This window comes from Mycetomoellerius zeteki, unplaced genomic scaffold (genome assembly GCF_001594055.1).
Source record: "Mycetomoellerius zeteki isolate Tzet28-1 unplaced genomic scaffold, Tzet1.0 scaffold122, whole genome shotgun sequence".
Lineage (NCBI taxonomy): Eukaryota > Metazoa > Arthropoda > Insecta > Hymenoptera > Formicidae > Mycetomoellerius > Mycetomoellerius zeteki.
In genome coordinates this window covers 1,170,875-1,184,430 of record NW_017256147.1, presented here as the reverse complement: position 1 = coordinate 1,184,430, position 13,556 = coordinate 1,170,875, and the positions used below count along the sequence as shown (strand labels likewise).

At 32.7% G+C, this 13,556-nt stretch overlaps 1 protein-coding gene across 1 annotated transcript in view; it reads right to left on the bottom strand.

Moving 5' to 3' along the window:
- LOC108731245 (UNC93-like protein) overlaps nt 1-6,470 on the bottom strand; it is a 48,732-nt gene extending 42,262 nt beyond the window's left edge. Inside the window, exon 1 of the mRNA XM_018461468.1 lies at nt 6,017-6,470. The gene's annotated coding sequence lies outside the window, so the exon portion shown is untranslated. The remainder of the gene's footprint in view (nt 1-6,016) is intronic.
- Between the last annotated feature and the right edge of the window lie 7,086 nt (nt 6,471-13,556).

Here is a 13,556-nt window from a genome sequence, read left to right as displayed (position 1 = left end):
TCGAAACTCGTTGATTATCGATCAACGAAAAACGATCTGGTTAAGAATCTCGCCGATTGTTCTAATTGCTCTTATTGATTTTCGATACAAAAAAAGCTGTTTTTTTTTATACCTGCGATGAAAAATGACTCATTACGAACGTAATCATGTTCAACGTCACTTAATCAATGCACAAACAAAACTCGATCTTTTTAATTACGCAACATTGAATAACGTTGCGACGATTGCAAAATCGTCAATATTAATTCTTTCTGATTTTTTGAACTCTTCTATCAAAAAAGAGTGCGAAAGAAAATTCTTTGCAGTTTCAGCTAATCGACCTTCGATGTAAATTTCTACAACGTTGGTATCTTTTTCTTGTGACCAGGGCTAAAGATGACACCAAACCATTGTATACATAAAGGCGACAATAAAAGGTCCTTGCAAAAAGAAAAGATACCACCAAGCTATACTTCGTTCGTTCGGCATGCATGCATGAGAAGCACGCGCATGCAAATGCAGGCGGTTGCATCGCGAATATTCCGAGGTTGATATTTGTTAATATTAATTACGGCGCGCTTTACTTTTTTCTCTAACCTTGTCCGAAATCGACGGAATCTTTTATAATATTTTATATCTTTATATTTCTCGATTCGATAAAAAAGTAACAAAAATTTAACAAGCAGATATTTGACAAAATAATATCACTTTAAATAAGATTTCATAGCAATGAGTTAGTGTTGAATTCAACAGACAATAGCAAAAGCAATAATAAATATACAATTTTAGTCGACTTCGTAAATGAATTAAATAAATTATAATTGTAATAATCCAGCAAATAACTGAACGTTATTTAATGTTATTACACAACTAATTATAATATATTCATTTTTAATTAATTTATGAAGTATCTTTGTCTAAAATTGTACGTTTATTATTGCTTTTACTATTGTCTGTCAAATTTAGCAGTAATAATTCTACGGACAACGTAAAATTTAATAGTACAATATAAAATTTTGTACATCCGCAATATATTATGTGTTACTAAATACTCGTTTGTATATCACGTTCAGTCGCGGAAGGATTACGCATTATTTGTACACATACAAGACAGCTGCGTGTGCATGCGTTGACGTATATACGTATGCATCATCGGTCGGCGTCAGCGCATTGTTCTACCTGTTAAATTAGGCTAATATATTGATTACAAACGCTTCATTGAATTTAACTTTCTCGGCGGCATTCGCTCGACATACCTCGGCGATTTCGATACAGAAAGACTGTGAAAGGCAAAATGCTGTTCGATCAGACTAATATCTGCTTAATCTGGTGAAGATGCTTCACATCGTTTTTACATTACACAATACTGCCTTGTTATCACGCAGTGTGACTAAACGCGGCGAATCGCGAAATAATAAGTGGAATAATACGGAAAATATAATGGCTCTGAACGATTTTCAACCATCCGGCTCGTAATTATATTCGTATCATAATGCCCAACGTTTTCGCATACAACGTAGAACAGGCGCAGAACACGCGATAGATCCCACACGTTTTCCTACGAAATTAATTTTCATATTCGCGTTTTCATCCTGATTAATTTAATTCCGCCGTATCTGCACGTGCAATCGCAAATTAAATATAGCAATCCTATTTATGTGCAACTCATTCTACGTATAATGAGATTAGATCGTCTCAACGCCTTTTCAATTGAAATGGGCGAAACTAATTCGCTGAGAATAGAGTACTTAGGCCGTCTCAAAATAATCTCTAACAAAAATCTAACGCGAATGAAACCTAACTGAATAATCGCTTAGAACTTCTCTGTCACAATTAAGTATCACAGATTAATTGGTAGTACAAGATTTTATACAAACACACGACGTCGATAATCCTATCGATGTATCGCTATCGACGCCAATATGCTCGTATTTCGCCCACTCCTAGACTTCATTGCACCTGCATCTATTCGTTGTACACTGACTGAGACGTGCGAGACAACACACGCACGTGGCCGGAGGGATACTATATATATTCATTATGGTTTAGAAAGTCCGCGAAACGATTAGCTCGTGAATGTTACAACTGTTTCACAACGAATTATCAGGTAAGGTGTGCCTGTGCGGATGTGTAGTCTTCATAGTTGAAGGACATAATAGGACTCTCGATGAAAAATCTTTGATTCATTATGCACCGATGGTTGATCTTACACTCGATCATGCCTGGAGGAAAATAACTGTCGTTATTAGCACTCCTGCAAGAAATATGTAAAACTAACTGTAAACTTCGTAACCGTTACGCGAGATTTGTGTGCCGCCTACTATTTACTAATGCGTATGTATTTAAAATATCAAGCCTTGATTATCGAGACATATTGACAAATGAGATTAACGTTTTCTTTCCATAAATCATGTTATGATGTTATATATATGTGAAAGCCTTTTCCATTTTGTGTCTAAATTTAATTTTGAATTTCTAGCTTGTTGTATATATAATTTAAATTACCATGTTATTAAAAAAAATTTAATCTTCAGTAATTTTCATAATCTCTTTATATAACACCTTTTAATTTAATTAAAAATTTATTTCTATGAATAGTCCAACGTACTTATGTATGATCTGTAAAAAGATAATAATAATAATAACCATAAAAATGCACCTATTATATTCTACCATATTTGTGTAATAACGATTAAAAAATCCCTGTCAACAAAATGTATTAAATATGATGATTCGATGTGACTTATTTACAAGATGAACAGTGTTTTCAATGCACAATAAAATTATATCATTACTTAACAAAAATAATTAATTGCATATATTGCTGTATTAAAAAGCATATAAAATTAATATCGTTATACATTATTTAATCTAAAAAATCTAGCGTTATATAATTTATTAAAATTCGATCTCTGCAATTGTAAATTGGTAGTTAAGAATTATTTGCATTATTTCTGGATTTTAAGTGCAAAGAATGAATTTCGAATAACATTCGTTTATTTCAATAATTGCATGAACATAGTTTTGAATTTCGGCGAATTTACACAGCATGTCAAATAAACCGGAAAACAATGTTATCTCTGCTTCTTAACTACGATGTCTTTAACCATACACAGCGCAATTTTATGTCGCACTTGGCGGTCATAAATGTCTTAACAATCTTCCGTCAACTCCCTCGCACCTTTTGAACACATCACCGTGTAAAAGATTTCGTTACATATTTTCCGTAATTCCGTAATTTTCCTGAAGTATATGAACGAAAAGAGGAGAGATAAAGAAAAGACTACTCAAACTATAGATATGTCGAGAAGAAACTAATTCATTTTTTTTTTATCGATAAATTAGAGCCCTGTATCGGTCGAAGATAGATCTTAAATGCTTAAATAATTCAATCTTGAATCACTAAATATGATATATATGTACTTGACATATATACCACACTTGTAGTCTAACATTAATTCATTTTACTTTTGTGAACGTTGCATATCGACTAAAAATCTTTACATTTTGAAGCAATACTCGTTTAAAAACAGGAAGACCAACATACATACGCATGTGTGATTATATACACGATTTCTGACATATTGTGAAAGATCACCGTGTTTTATATATTAAGCGATCATTAGATATTCTCGTAACTTTATTCTGTCTCGTTACATTACCACGCATCATAGAGCACGTCTCCCCTGTGGCTACTGAAATATTTCATTATTCTTATCGCGAGTTTAATTAGTCATTATCCAGTCGCCTCGTCGCTCAATATTACGCAGACATAGCCGTGTGATATTAATAGAAGTAATTTGTTACAGAATGTTTGGTCTTTCTTTTAATTAGTATACACAAGTAAATACTATATATTTTTTTTTATCGCGAGATAATTATAAATATATAAAGTGACAATTTCCATTTAATGGAAATTGTTTATGTGAAAAATGCAATATTATGTTTTATTTGTAATTACGAAGTCGTTAGTTTAATATTTTCTCTTGAAGTGCATTGCAAAAAATAATAATAAAGTAGACAGTCCTTTCACGTTTGTAACGTCGAGTTTTGAATTTTTGAATATTGAAATTCTTCAATTTTCATATTTCAATCCTATCGGAAAAATTTTCGCTTAGCAAATACGAAATTACTGTTAAGAAGAGCATCATAATACGAGCATCATAATCACGAGCAACAAATGAAAAGTTCAGTGCGCCTGTTACTGTAACACTTTTATTGAAATCCTTGCTGGTACGTTTCTGTACAATGTGTCGTAAGCGTCATACGTAAGCGTTATCATACATTTCTTTAGAAAGGATCACGAGAGCTTTTTCTTCTATCGTATCCGAATAAAATCGCTGGCAAATCAAAGTTCAAATCTTATAACGATATGCAAAAGTGAAATTAGTTAGGTAACAACACTTTCTGTAATTCATCTTCAGTATAGAATTTATAGTGTAATTATAGATCTGTCATAATCGATTTTAGATACAATTATAACATAATGAAATATCTAATCAGACGCATCAACATATTTCTTTGAATATCTTATAATATAACATGTATTAGTCATATATTTTGATCTAACACATACCGAATATGCAACCGAACGATCATCTACAAGTCACGTGCAACTCTCTATAGATATACCTATACGCGATACTAAAGTGAAAGCATTTACATTTATGAATATATATTATAACGCGAAACCATTAGTTATCTTCTTTTCCACTAGATGTATTAAGATTTTCATTAAATCAAAATTTCATGATTGATAAAATATCTCAAAGAAATTAAATCATTTTTTTTCAAATTTGCAGATATATTTTTTTACACAGAATACTATATTAGTCTTAAAAAATATATGCATATACATATCTTTATTTTAATTATAAAATTAATATTCTTAATGTGTTTAATTTATGATTATTATAAATATAACAATGTAAACAATGCAATAATCCTCTTATAGAATCTTGAGGACGTAATGGTCCTATGCATCATGGAGTTAAAAGCAATACGATCTAAATTATGCGATTCGATATAAACGATGCACTATCGTAAACGAAGAAGGTTTATCTATTCATTATCAAAAGTCTACTCCGAAATCGCGCAGAATAAGCGCAAAAGTTATATTAGTATTCCTTAGTATCAAATGTGTGCTATATCTTGAAGCAACCGTAGCTCCACATCACTGAAACGAAGCGCGTCCAAGTATCGCGACTGCTTGTAGCAATCGGACGTGCATATAAACCGTCCAAGATATAAAACTACGTACGAATTTTTTACTGCAGATCGATCAGATCTTTTTAATTCTATAATGCACGATATTTTTCAGAAGATATTATTTTCACGCTTGTAAGAAATAAAATGTAAAATAAATGATCACAAAAGTGTGACATGTATTATCTTTTAAATCCATCTGTCACTAACGTCAATAATTATTACTTACGAATAAGAAGTCACAAAAAGTTACAAAGGTTACTCATATATACGTAATTTAATTTTCTTACTCCTTTTTATATTGTCGCGACATATAAAACGATACAAATGTTTTATTTGCTGCTTTTATATTTCTTTGACAAATTAAAAAAGCTATACATCGCACCAAGTGACACGTGATAGATAGCTTATTATATAAAAGTATTTTACATACATAAAAATATTTTTGTATTTGTATTGAGATTTGTGAATATTTAAATTCGTAATTTTCCATTGTGACTCAAACAAAATGAAATAATTTTCATTATCGTCACGTTGCGTGGTTCGGTTCCAGCGAAACGTTTCAATAACCTGATTTTGCACATTCATATCAACCGTCTAATAATGGATATGCGTTATCCGTATTCTCGTTCCCTATCGCGGTGATTCGACCCCCACTTTGGCGTCTTTACTTTCTAAACGCAAGACAGAATTACCTTTCGTCCGATTAAAACTCATTGGTAGCGATCGCTCGCGTGCCGCGTAATGGTGCATACGAAAAGTTCACCACAATTGGCGAAAAACCACCCCCTTCATGAACAACCCCGTGAATCATCTTCGTCACAATACTCACGTCTTAGCAGATCGATCGTTCGAATCAGCGACGATCTCGCGTTCCCCTTCGTCTCGGTGAACAGAGAGACAGGTGGTTGGTTCTCGCGAGGGGTTGCTCTATCGACGCAGCAGAGGGTAGAAAACCCTACGTTGACAGCCGTGGCTAGCCCCGTTCTCGTAACGTTGGACGAATGAATTGTTTCGCGAATCGATCCGATTTGATCTTCGGTCGAACCGAATTCTCGAGGTACTTCAATAGTGGCGTGTATCGAAGATTGCGAATCGTGCGAAGAACGTGTTCGCGAACGCGTTGTGGGACGAAAAATTCTGGAAAACGCGTCCGAACAGTTCGAGGGTTCGGAGACAACTGAACCTGCCTGACTGTCGACAGACTTTGGAATCGGTGAGTGGTTCGCCGTTCGGTTCTTGGTTCGCCGATTCTCGGCTCCGCGGGTTCGTATACGCGCGAGTCGCGGCCGCCGTTTTCTCTCTGTACATGCGGCGCACGGTGCACCTTCGTTTGCTCCTACCCAACCTCCCTTTTCTTCTCCTCCTCTTCCACCACCTTTCCACCTCTTCAAAACCCTCTCTTTCTCTTTCTCGGTTTTGTCTTCTCTATGTGTTTCTTCTGTGTCATTGGCCGTGTCGTGTCGCCGTTAAGCGAACAGGTAGCCCCATGAGACACGTATGCACGTGCATGTAAATTTTGCATACGCACGACACAATCGACAAAATCGCAAGTCTCAAATCGTGTGAATGGACCCGATGTATTCTCCCATCTCTTCTCCCTTGCTGTTAGATATCAAAGGAGCAATGATAACCCAATCCTTAAGTTAAATAACATTTTGTTATTTTTTAACTCCCATGTCAAAATATAAATTAATCCATTTCTGTATTTAATTTCAAAGTAAAATACACACACATACATTTTCTTGAGTTAAATTGTTTAACTTCATTGCTTTAGTTAAATTAATGACATATATTGAGTGTAAGTAGTAATGATTAGAAATGATTAAAAATAACTCAAATAGCACGTTTGACATTATGGATTTAACAGTGTTTCTATTTATCTTTTGAATCTTTTTTTCATGATTCCATTAAATTTTATCAATTCTTCCCCATCAGATTTTAATATAAAATTATCTGAGAAATTATATAGGTACATATATAATCCAATCTATTCACACACACTTATATAAAATTTGTATTCACATAAAAATTATTTTCCATGTTGTGTAACTTTGTAATTAGTAATAATAATTAACAATAATAATTAACAATAATTTGTAATTAATAATTTTTCTCAACTGCAGTTTCGGAATCACCGTTTTCCTTAGTTTAATTCCAATATTCGAAGTCTTTGTGGTCATTCAGTAACAGATATATAAATAAAAAGCACAAACGTGCATGTCAATATTTTTCATATGCAATTGTAATGTAACATTTTAATGTTAAATGTACATGATATATTAATCCATTAAGGACCAAGACAAAAATTTAAAATCCTTTTAATGGTAAGCTACTATGCCCTTAAGGAGCCTACTTGCCAAAAATTTCGCATCCCAAAGTTGACCTATTTTTTTGGTCGAAAAATCGACCAGCGATCCTTAATGAATTAAGCACGTAAATAATTCACAATAATTCAGGATAAGACGATTGATGTAACACATAAATGCCTTATAGTTGCCTTCGGAAACGTCATTACACGAAGCATTAGGCGGAAAATAATAAGTGGTAAAATATGTAATTGAATATATGCTTACATCGGTCTGTTTGAATGTGAAGTTTAATGTCGTGAGAATTTAAAAAAAAAGGGAAAAGCTTTTCCATTAATTCTGATAATTAAACAACATACGTCACACTTTCATGAACAGAAAAACGAAAGTTTTACACCGGTAAAATAACCGTGTTTCACGTGTCACTGGGTCACTGTGTTTTTCCAGCGATGGAAAACTTTTTCCTTAGCATATAGATTACTTTCGACAAAACGACCAGCCGGCATGGTAACAAACATTGCTCAGATGCTAACGATAAATAATTAAAATAATCAAGCTGCATTATTAAAGTGTTGAGCCAATTTTAGCAAATTACGTACCTATATTATTACGTGTTGCGTGACTATAAACATAATAAAATATAACGATTAAGATGATATGATGTTTCAGCAATTAAAAATCATTCGAGACGATCTCGCAATAATACGTTTAAAACAAATTTTAGAAAATAGAACATATTTGAAAATGTATTGCCGTTAAAAATATTCGTACACGTTCGTGTAATTTTCTCACAATTTACACGAAGTACTCGTAACTCCGAAAGTATAATGAATATTTCATATAAACGTAATAGGTTTTATCATTAGGAACGAAATATCAAAAATTGCAATTGTGCGCGATTAATAACCATGATTCAGTCATTAATCGCGCATAAAAGTACGACAATAGTTAGTAGACATTGAGACGAAAAGACATACCAGTTTCTCGAAAAGGGAACGATAGGATGCCCAGTAAGGCAAGTTTCTACTGCTGACTCAAAAGAGAATTAAAGTTCACTGGATCCTTTGCACACGACAACACAATTCGTTTCTTAGTTAGCCATATATCGTCCGTGAAGAGAGGTTTTTCCCGTTATTGGCGATGCCGCGACGCGAATGCGCCTCAGAAATTGTATTCGCCGATCGCGAGTTGCATCGTCTGTCGCGGCCGCGCAAATACTCGGAGAATCCTGGTCGAGACAACACTTGAAGATTCGTTACCAGATGACGTCACGGAGAGACGATCTGAGGCATCAAGTAATTCTAATAGGCCATCGTTCCCCCTATTTTTGGATTCGTGAAAGCAAATTACGTTAAGATAGGACGAATGCGTGCATCAATTATCTTAATTAAATACATATACAATATATTGTGAAAAATAATACGCTGTTTGTGCGTGTGTGCGTGCGTGCATGTGTGTGTGTGAGTGTGATATTATTGTACATATACGAGCGTGAGGAATGCTTGTACGTGTCATTAAAGAATACTATTGTACATATATAAATATTTGTGAAATAAATATATTCTCCCCTTTTAATAATATTTTTTTTACACAATTACTAATTTTAATAAATAGTTAATTGATGATAAATTTTAATTAAAAAATATTTTTTTTTTATTGATAATTATATCAAGCAATCTAACTTCGGATGTGACGTTAATTCGCATTTTAATAGGATGTATTCGATAGTGGCTCGGTCGCATATCATTATTCATTATTTTCTGGTAGTTTCGTAACGTTTCCCTAAGCATAGTGATCTGCTGTCAGCCGTACGCGTTCATTATCTTTTGCTATAACGTAGTTATTATTCAATGACGTGACTCCCATGTAAGAATCGAGCTCCTTTTATTTCGGTCAGACAATTATATACGAAAGGTATTAATTTCACTCTATTTTCAATTGTTACAAAAGTTATTTTTGATATAGCGATGCCTAGCACGTGTCAAACACGCAGAATACGTCAGAAAGAAGGTGGAGACTAACTCTTCGCTGCACGTGAAACGCACGTGAAACGATCAAATGCCATCGGTTTTTTTCCATGAGGTGGTTCGACAATATAATCGATATTGATGTATTGTGCCTAAATGCAAGGTGAAAGAATCACTTATTTTACATGCTGGCTTCGTACGCATACACCACTTCTCCTTGGTCCTTTCTTTGTCTTTTTCTAGTTGTCACCGTGGCATCGTATCAAGAATCGCTACTGCTCTTTAAACGCTTGTAATTTTAATCGGCCTAAAGTAATCGCAAGCGTTTTAGCCTTATTACGAAGTCTTTCAGTTTCTATTTCTAAACCTAGGATCTTGTAAACTTGGAACAGCAAAATAAAATTAAAAATATCTTACGTTATAGCAACAAGCCAAGGGTATATAATTTTTTAATCACATAAAATTGTTATAAATTCCAATTTTATAACAATAAATCTTACAGTTAAAAGAATTACAATATAATACTGAAATGACACAATCGAATAATATACATTATATAATAATACACATCTTTTTATGGGTTATTCTAACATTCATTTAGCCGATTAGTTCTGCAATTCAATGCTTTAATTACAAATGGCAGTTATATCCTTTATGTTATCGCAATTGACGACTTTCACTAAACGAAGTTGAAACGGAATAAGATATTTGCGATTCTATTTATCGCGCGATCGAGCAAACAATACTTTCTCCACATTTTTCAAACCGATCGCTAAAAAAATATACATTTTTAGACTAATGTTTATCTATCTATGCTCACTTATCGCTGTACTAATTTAATTTTTAATTTCGTCATCGTGCATTATCGCAGTCCATTGTGAATAGCAGCCAGAGTGTGTCTTGTCACGTCAATGTCATAGCGCAAACAATCATAAAAAAATATTATTGTCGCCAGGTAAAGTTTCTGTTCAAATAAACTACTCTGTTTGAGAATTACTCCGGGTTTATCAGCAGCCAGTTATAAGTCAGTCCGAAGGAAGGACAAGGGCTTAGTGGCAATGAGCGAAATGGTATTCAAGAAATTTCGCATGAATAACATCATAATAATCTCCTGCTAGCTGAATCACGCATTGTGTGGTTGAGCGTACAACCAAATACGTATTTGTAGCTTAGTAATCGACTGTCCTTCGAAATGCAATTTTTAATCGGAAATTAATGATCCGAGGTCCGAAGATGGGATTGTAAAGATGGACACCTGAATATCCTTGACAAATTTTTGGCAAGCGCGCTCATCATTCGCATATTGTTCTGTGCGTCCGGTGCATTACCCGCGATTATCGATCACTATACAACTGCGTTGTACAACGGATGAGTCAGTTTCTCTCACTAGTATTGAGTTATAATAAAAAGAAATTTGCTTTTATTATTACCCAAATATACTGTTTTCTTATGAAAATATCTCGGATTTGGAGCTCTTAAAAAATTGGCTCTTAATAACAAAATTAATACATTTATATATAAATTTATACAAATTTATATATAAATTATTAAAGTTTACAGTATAATTGGAAATGTTTCAAATTTTTATAATTATTGATCATAAATTGATCATAAATAAATATATATAAATTAATTATAAATATAACAAAGACATGAAAATTTAAAGTACATGTAAGTTGAAATTGCAATGCATTTTTACACCAATTATTATTGTTTTCATACATTTATAATTGTAGAGAATAAATGTCTGTAAGAGCAATCAACATTCAAAATTATCGTAAAGCGAAAGAATCGGAGTATTCATATCGAGTGTATCATGGGTGATATTTCAATGATAAATCGTTTCTCGTTGCACATTCGATTTCGCCGTAATCTTTTTTACGACGGATTTGCCATTTGACGAGGTAACAAGACACTCCGTTTAGTGAGTTATCGAACAATAGCCGCGTGCCAACAATGAAAGACAACGAAAGTTATGCTCTACGTTCTCAATACGGCTGCAACCACGTGAAGAGTCGTGCAAAATGGTTGTCGCTTCGTTATACTTGTCCGATTTATTAATAGAATAAGCTTCACAACGGATATGTAAATTATTTCAAGTGAAGTCTTGTTTGCAGTGTACTTTAAAAAGCAAGCATTTTTTAAATATCTCATCCTCGATTTCTTATATAATTATATCGATTACGATTAACCAGCAAATAATCGCTGTTTATTGATTAATCCTAATCAGAATATTCAGAGAAAAATTAAGTAATTTATTACTGTTTGTACTAAAATTGCAATGTTATTGCCTCGAGACTTGAAAATTCAGTGTTCTAAACAAGCAACTGATTTTCGTACAAGATATAAATTATAGTTTATAACTGAGAACTTTGAATGTAAAAGAGATAAATCGATAGATGACTCAATCAAATCATATATCAACAGCAGAAGAGAAATTATTTTTCTTTTCAATGGACGCTCAAATTGAAAAACATAATCGGATGTGTTTAGGGAGTAAATACTTCACGTGCATTATACAAACGAAACGTCCATGATACATATGAATACGAGGAATGTTAGACTAAAACGCTATCATTAAAACGTAAGAAAACATATGGCCCGATTATAAAGGTGAATGGATTCATATTTCGTAGTCTACCGAAAGCTAATTTCGTTTTCCAAAACGTGAAATGTCTGCTTCTTTACGATGTCTTCTCTTGCACATCAAATATAAAAATTAACAAATCCATACTTGATTTCAGCTGGTCTTATCAGTCGTCATCGATAAGAAAATGCGATATATGGTCTAAGACAATATAGCAGCAAAGGTCAACAGTCTTCTTGGTGCATCTGCTGTCATATATTTAAGCAGATTACAAAAATCCAAGCATATAATTTCAAGGTAAAACAATGTTCTACTTTTATGTTAGTTTTACGTTGAAAACGTATTTGCTAAATCGCGTGCTACTATATACGGTTACCAATTCAATTCCCTGATGAGATGAGCAAACGTCTGATTATTTCATATGAATATAAATAAATGTGAGACTATAAATGACTTTTCTAATTGATAATTATTACATGAAAGATCGTCGCGTGTCGCGCGATAAAATCGAATGGTGCTCAATTATCGTTATCTTAAGTGTAGGCATTATTGGTCTAAGAAAAACTATAGCGATTCTCCATTATATGTTGCAAAAATTGTAATCAAATCGGTATTGTTATCGCGATAAAGTAATTACGATTATAACCACCTGTCAAGTAGTCAAAATAAAAAATATAAGTTATCAATCAATGGATCGTTAATTTTCTATATAATATTCTATATCTATACCTTGTTAAAAATTGTTTAACTTTTATGAACTATAATAGGGAATGTCAAAATTACTTAGAATATCTATATTTTTAGAAACTTTAAATTCTCATTTAACAATAATAATAGATTATTAAATATTTTGATATAAAACATATTAGGTATAGAAAAAAATACAAGGAGATTAACAAAAAAATCATAATAATTCTAAATATGCATAGAAGCTGTTAAATCCATTAAAGAGTCAGAATCTTCAAATAAATTTTATATATTTTCTATAACGCAATCATTTTCGATACGAATTAATTTGTTCCAGTATATGACACAAATTCTATGACTGGTGAGAATTGCTATACTTATTTCAACTGATGACTTTCACGTTTATGTTTCTCGAGTGCACTTTTCATCAAACTTCTAATTCGATTGATTCACAAAAAACTCGATCAATGGAATTATATGATATATTAAAATAAAAAATAATAACACGTCCTGCGTAATAATAAAATCGTTACGTTTTTTTTTTACAGTAAAGTCGATTAATGTTATAGTTATATCAATCAATTTCTCTTAATATAGATAATAAAAAATATTTATATATAAGATTTTTCTTTAAAAAATTATATTTATGTGCGTATTTTTGTAATATAAAGTGTTAACGATTTCAGCGTAATGTCACGCTATATATTATTCCGATGGCACATGCGAGCCAGACTATTACGTGATAATGTAATCAAGTGCGTCGAAAACCAACATTGAACAATCCTATAATGTATTTATAGCATTGCTACAATGCTATATTGT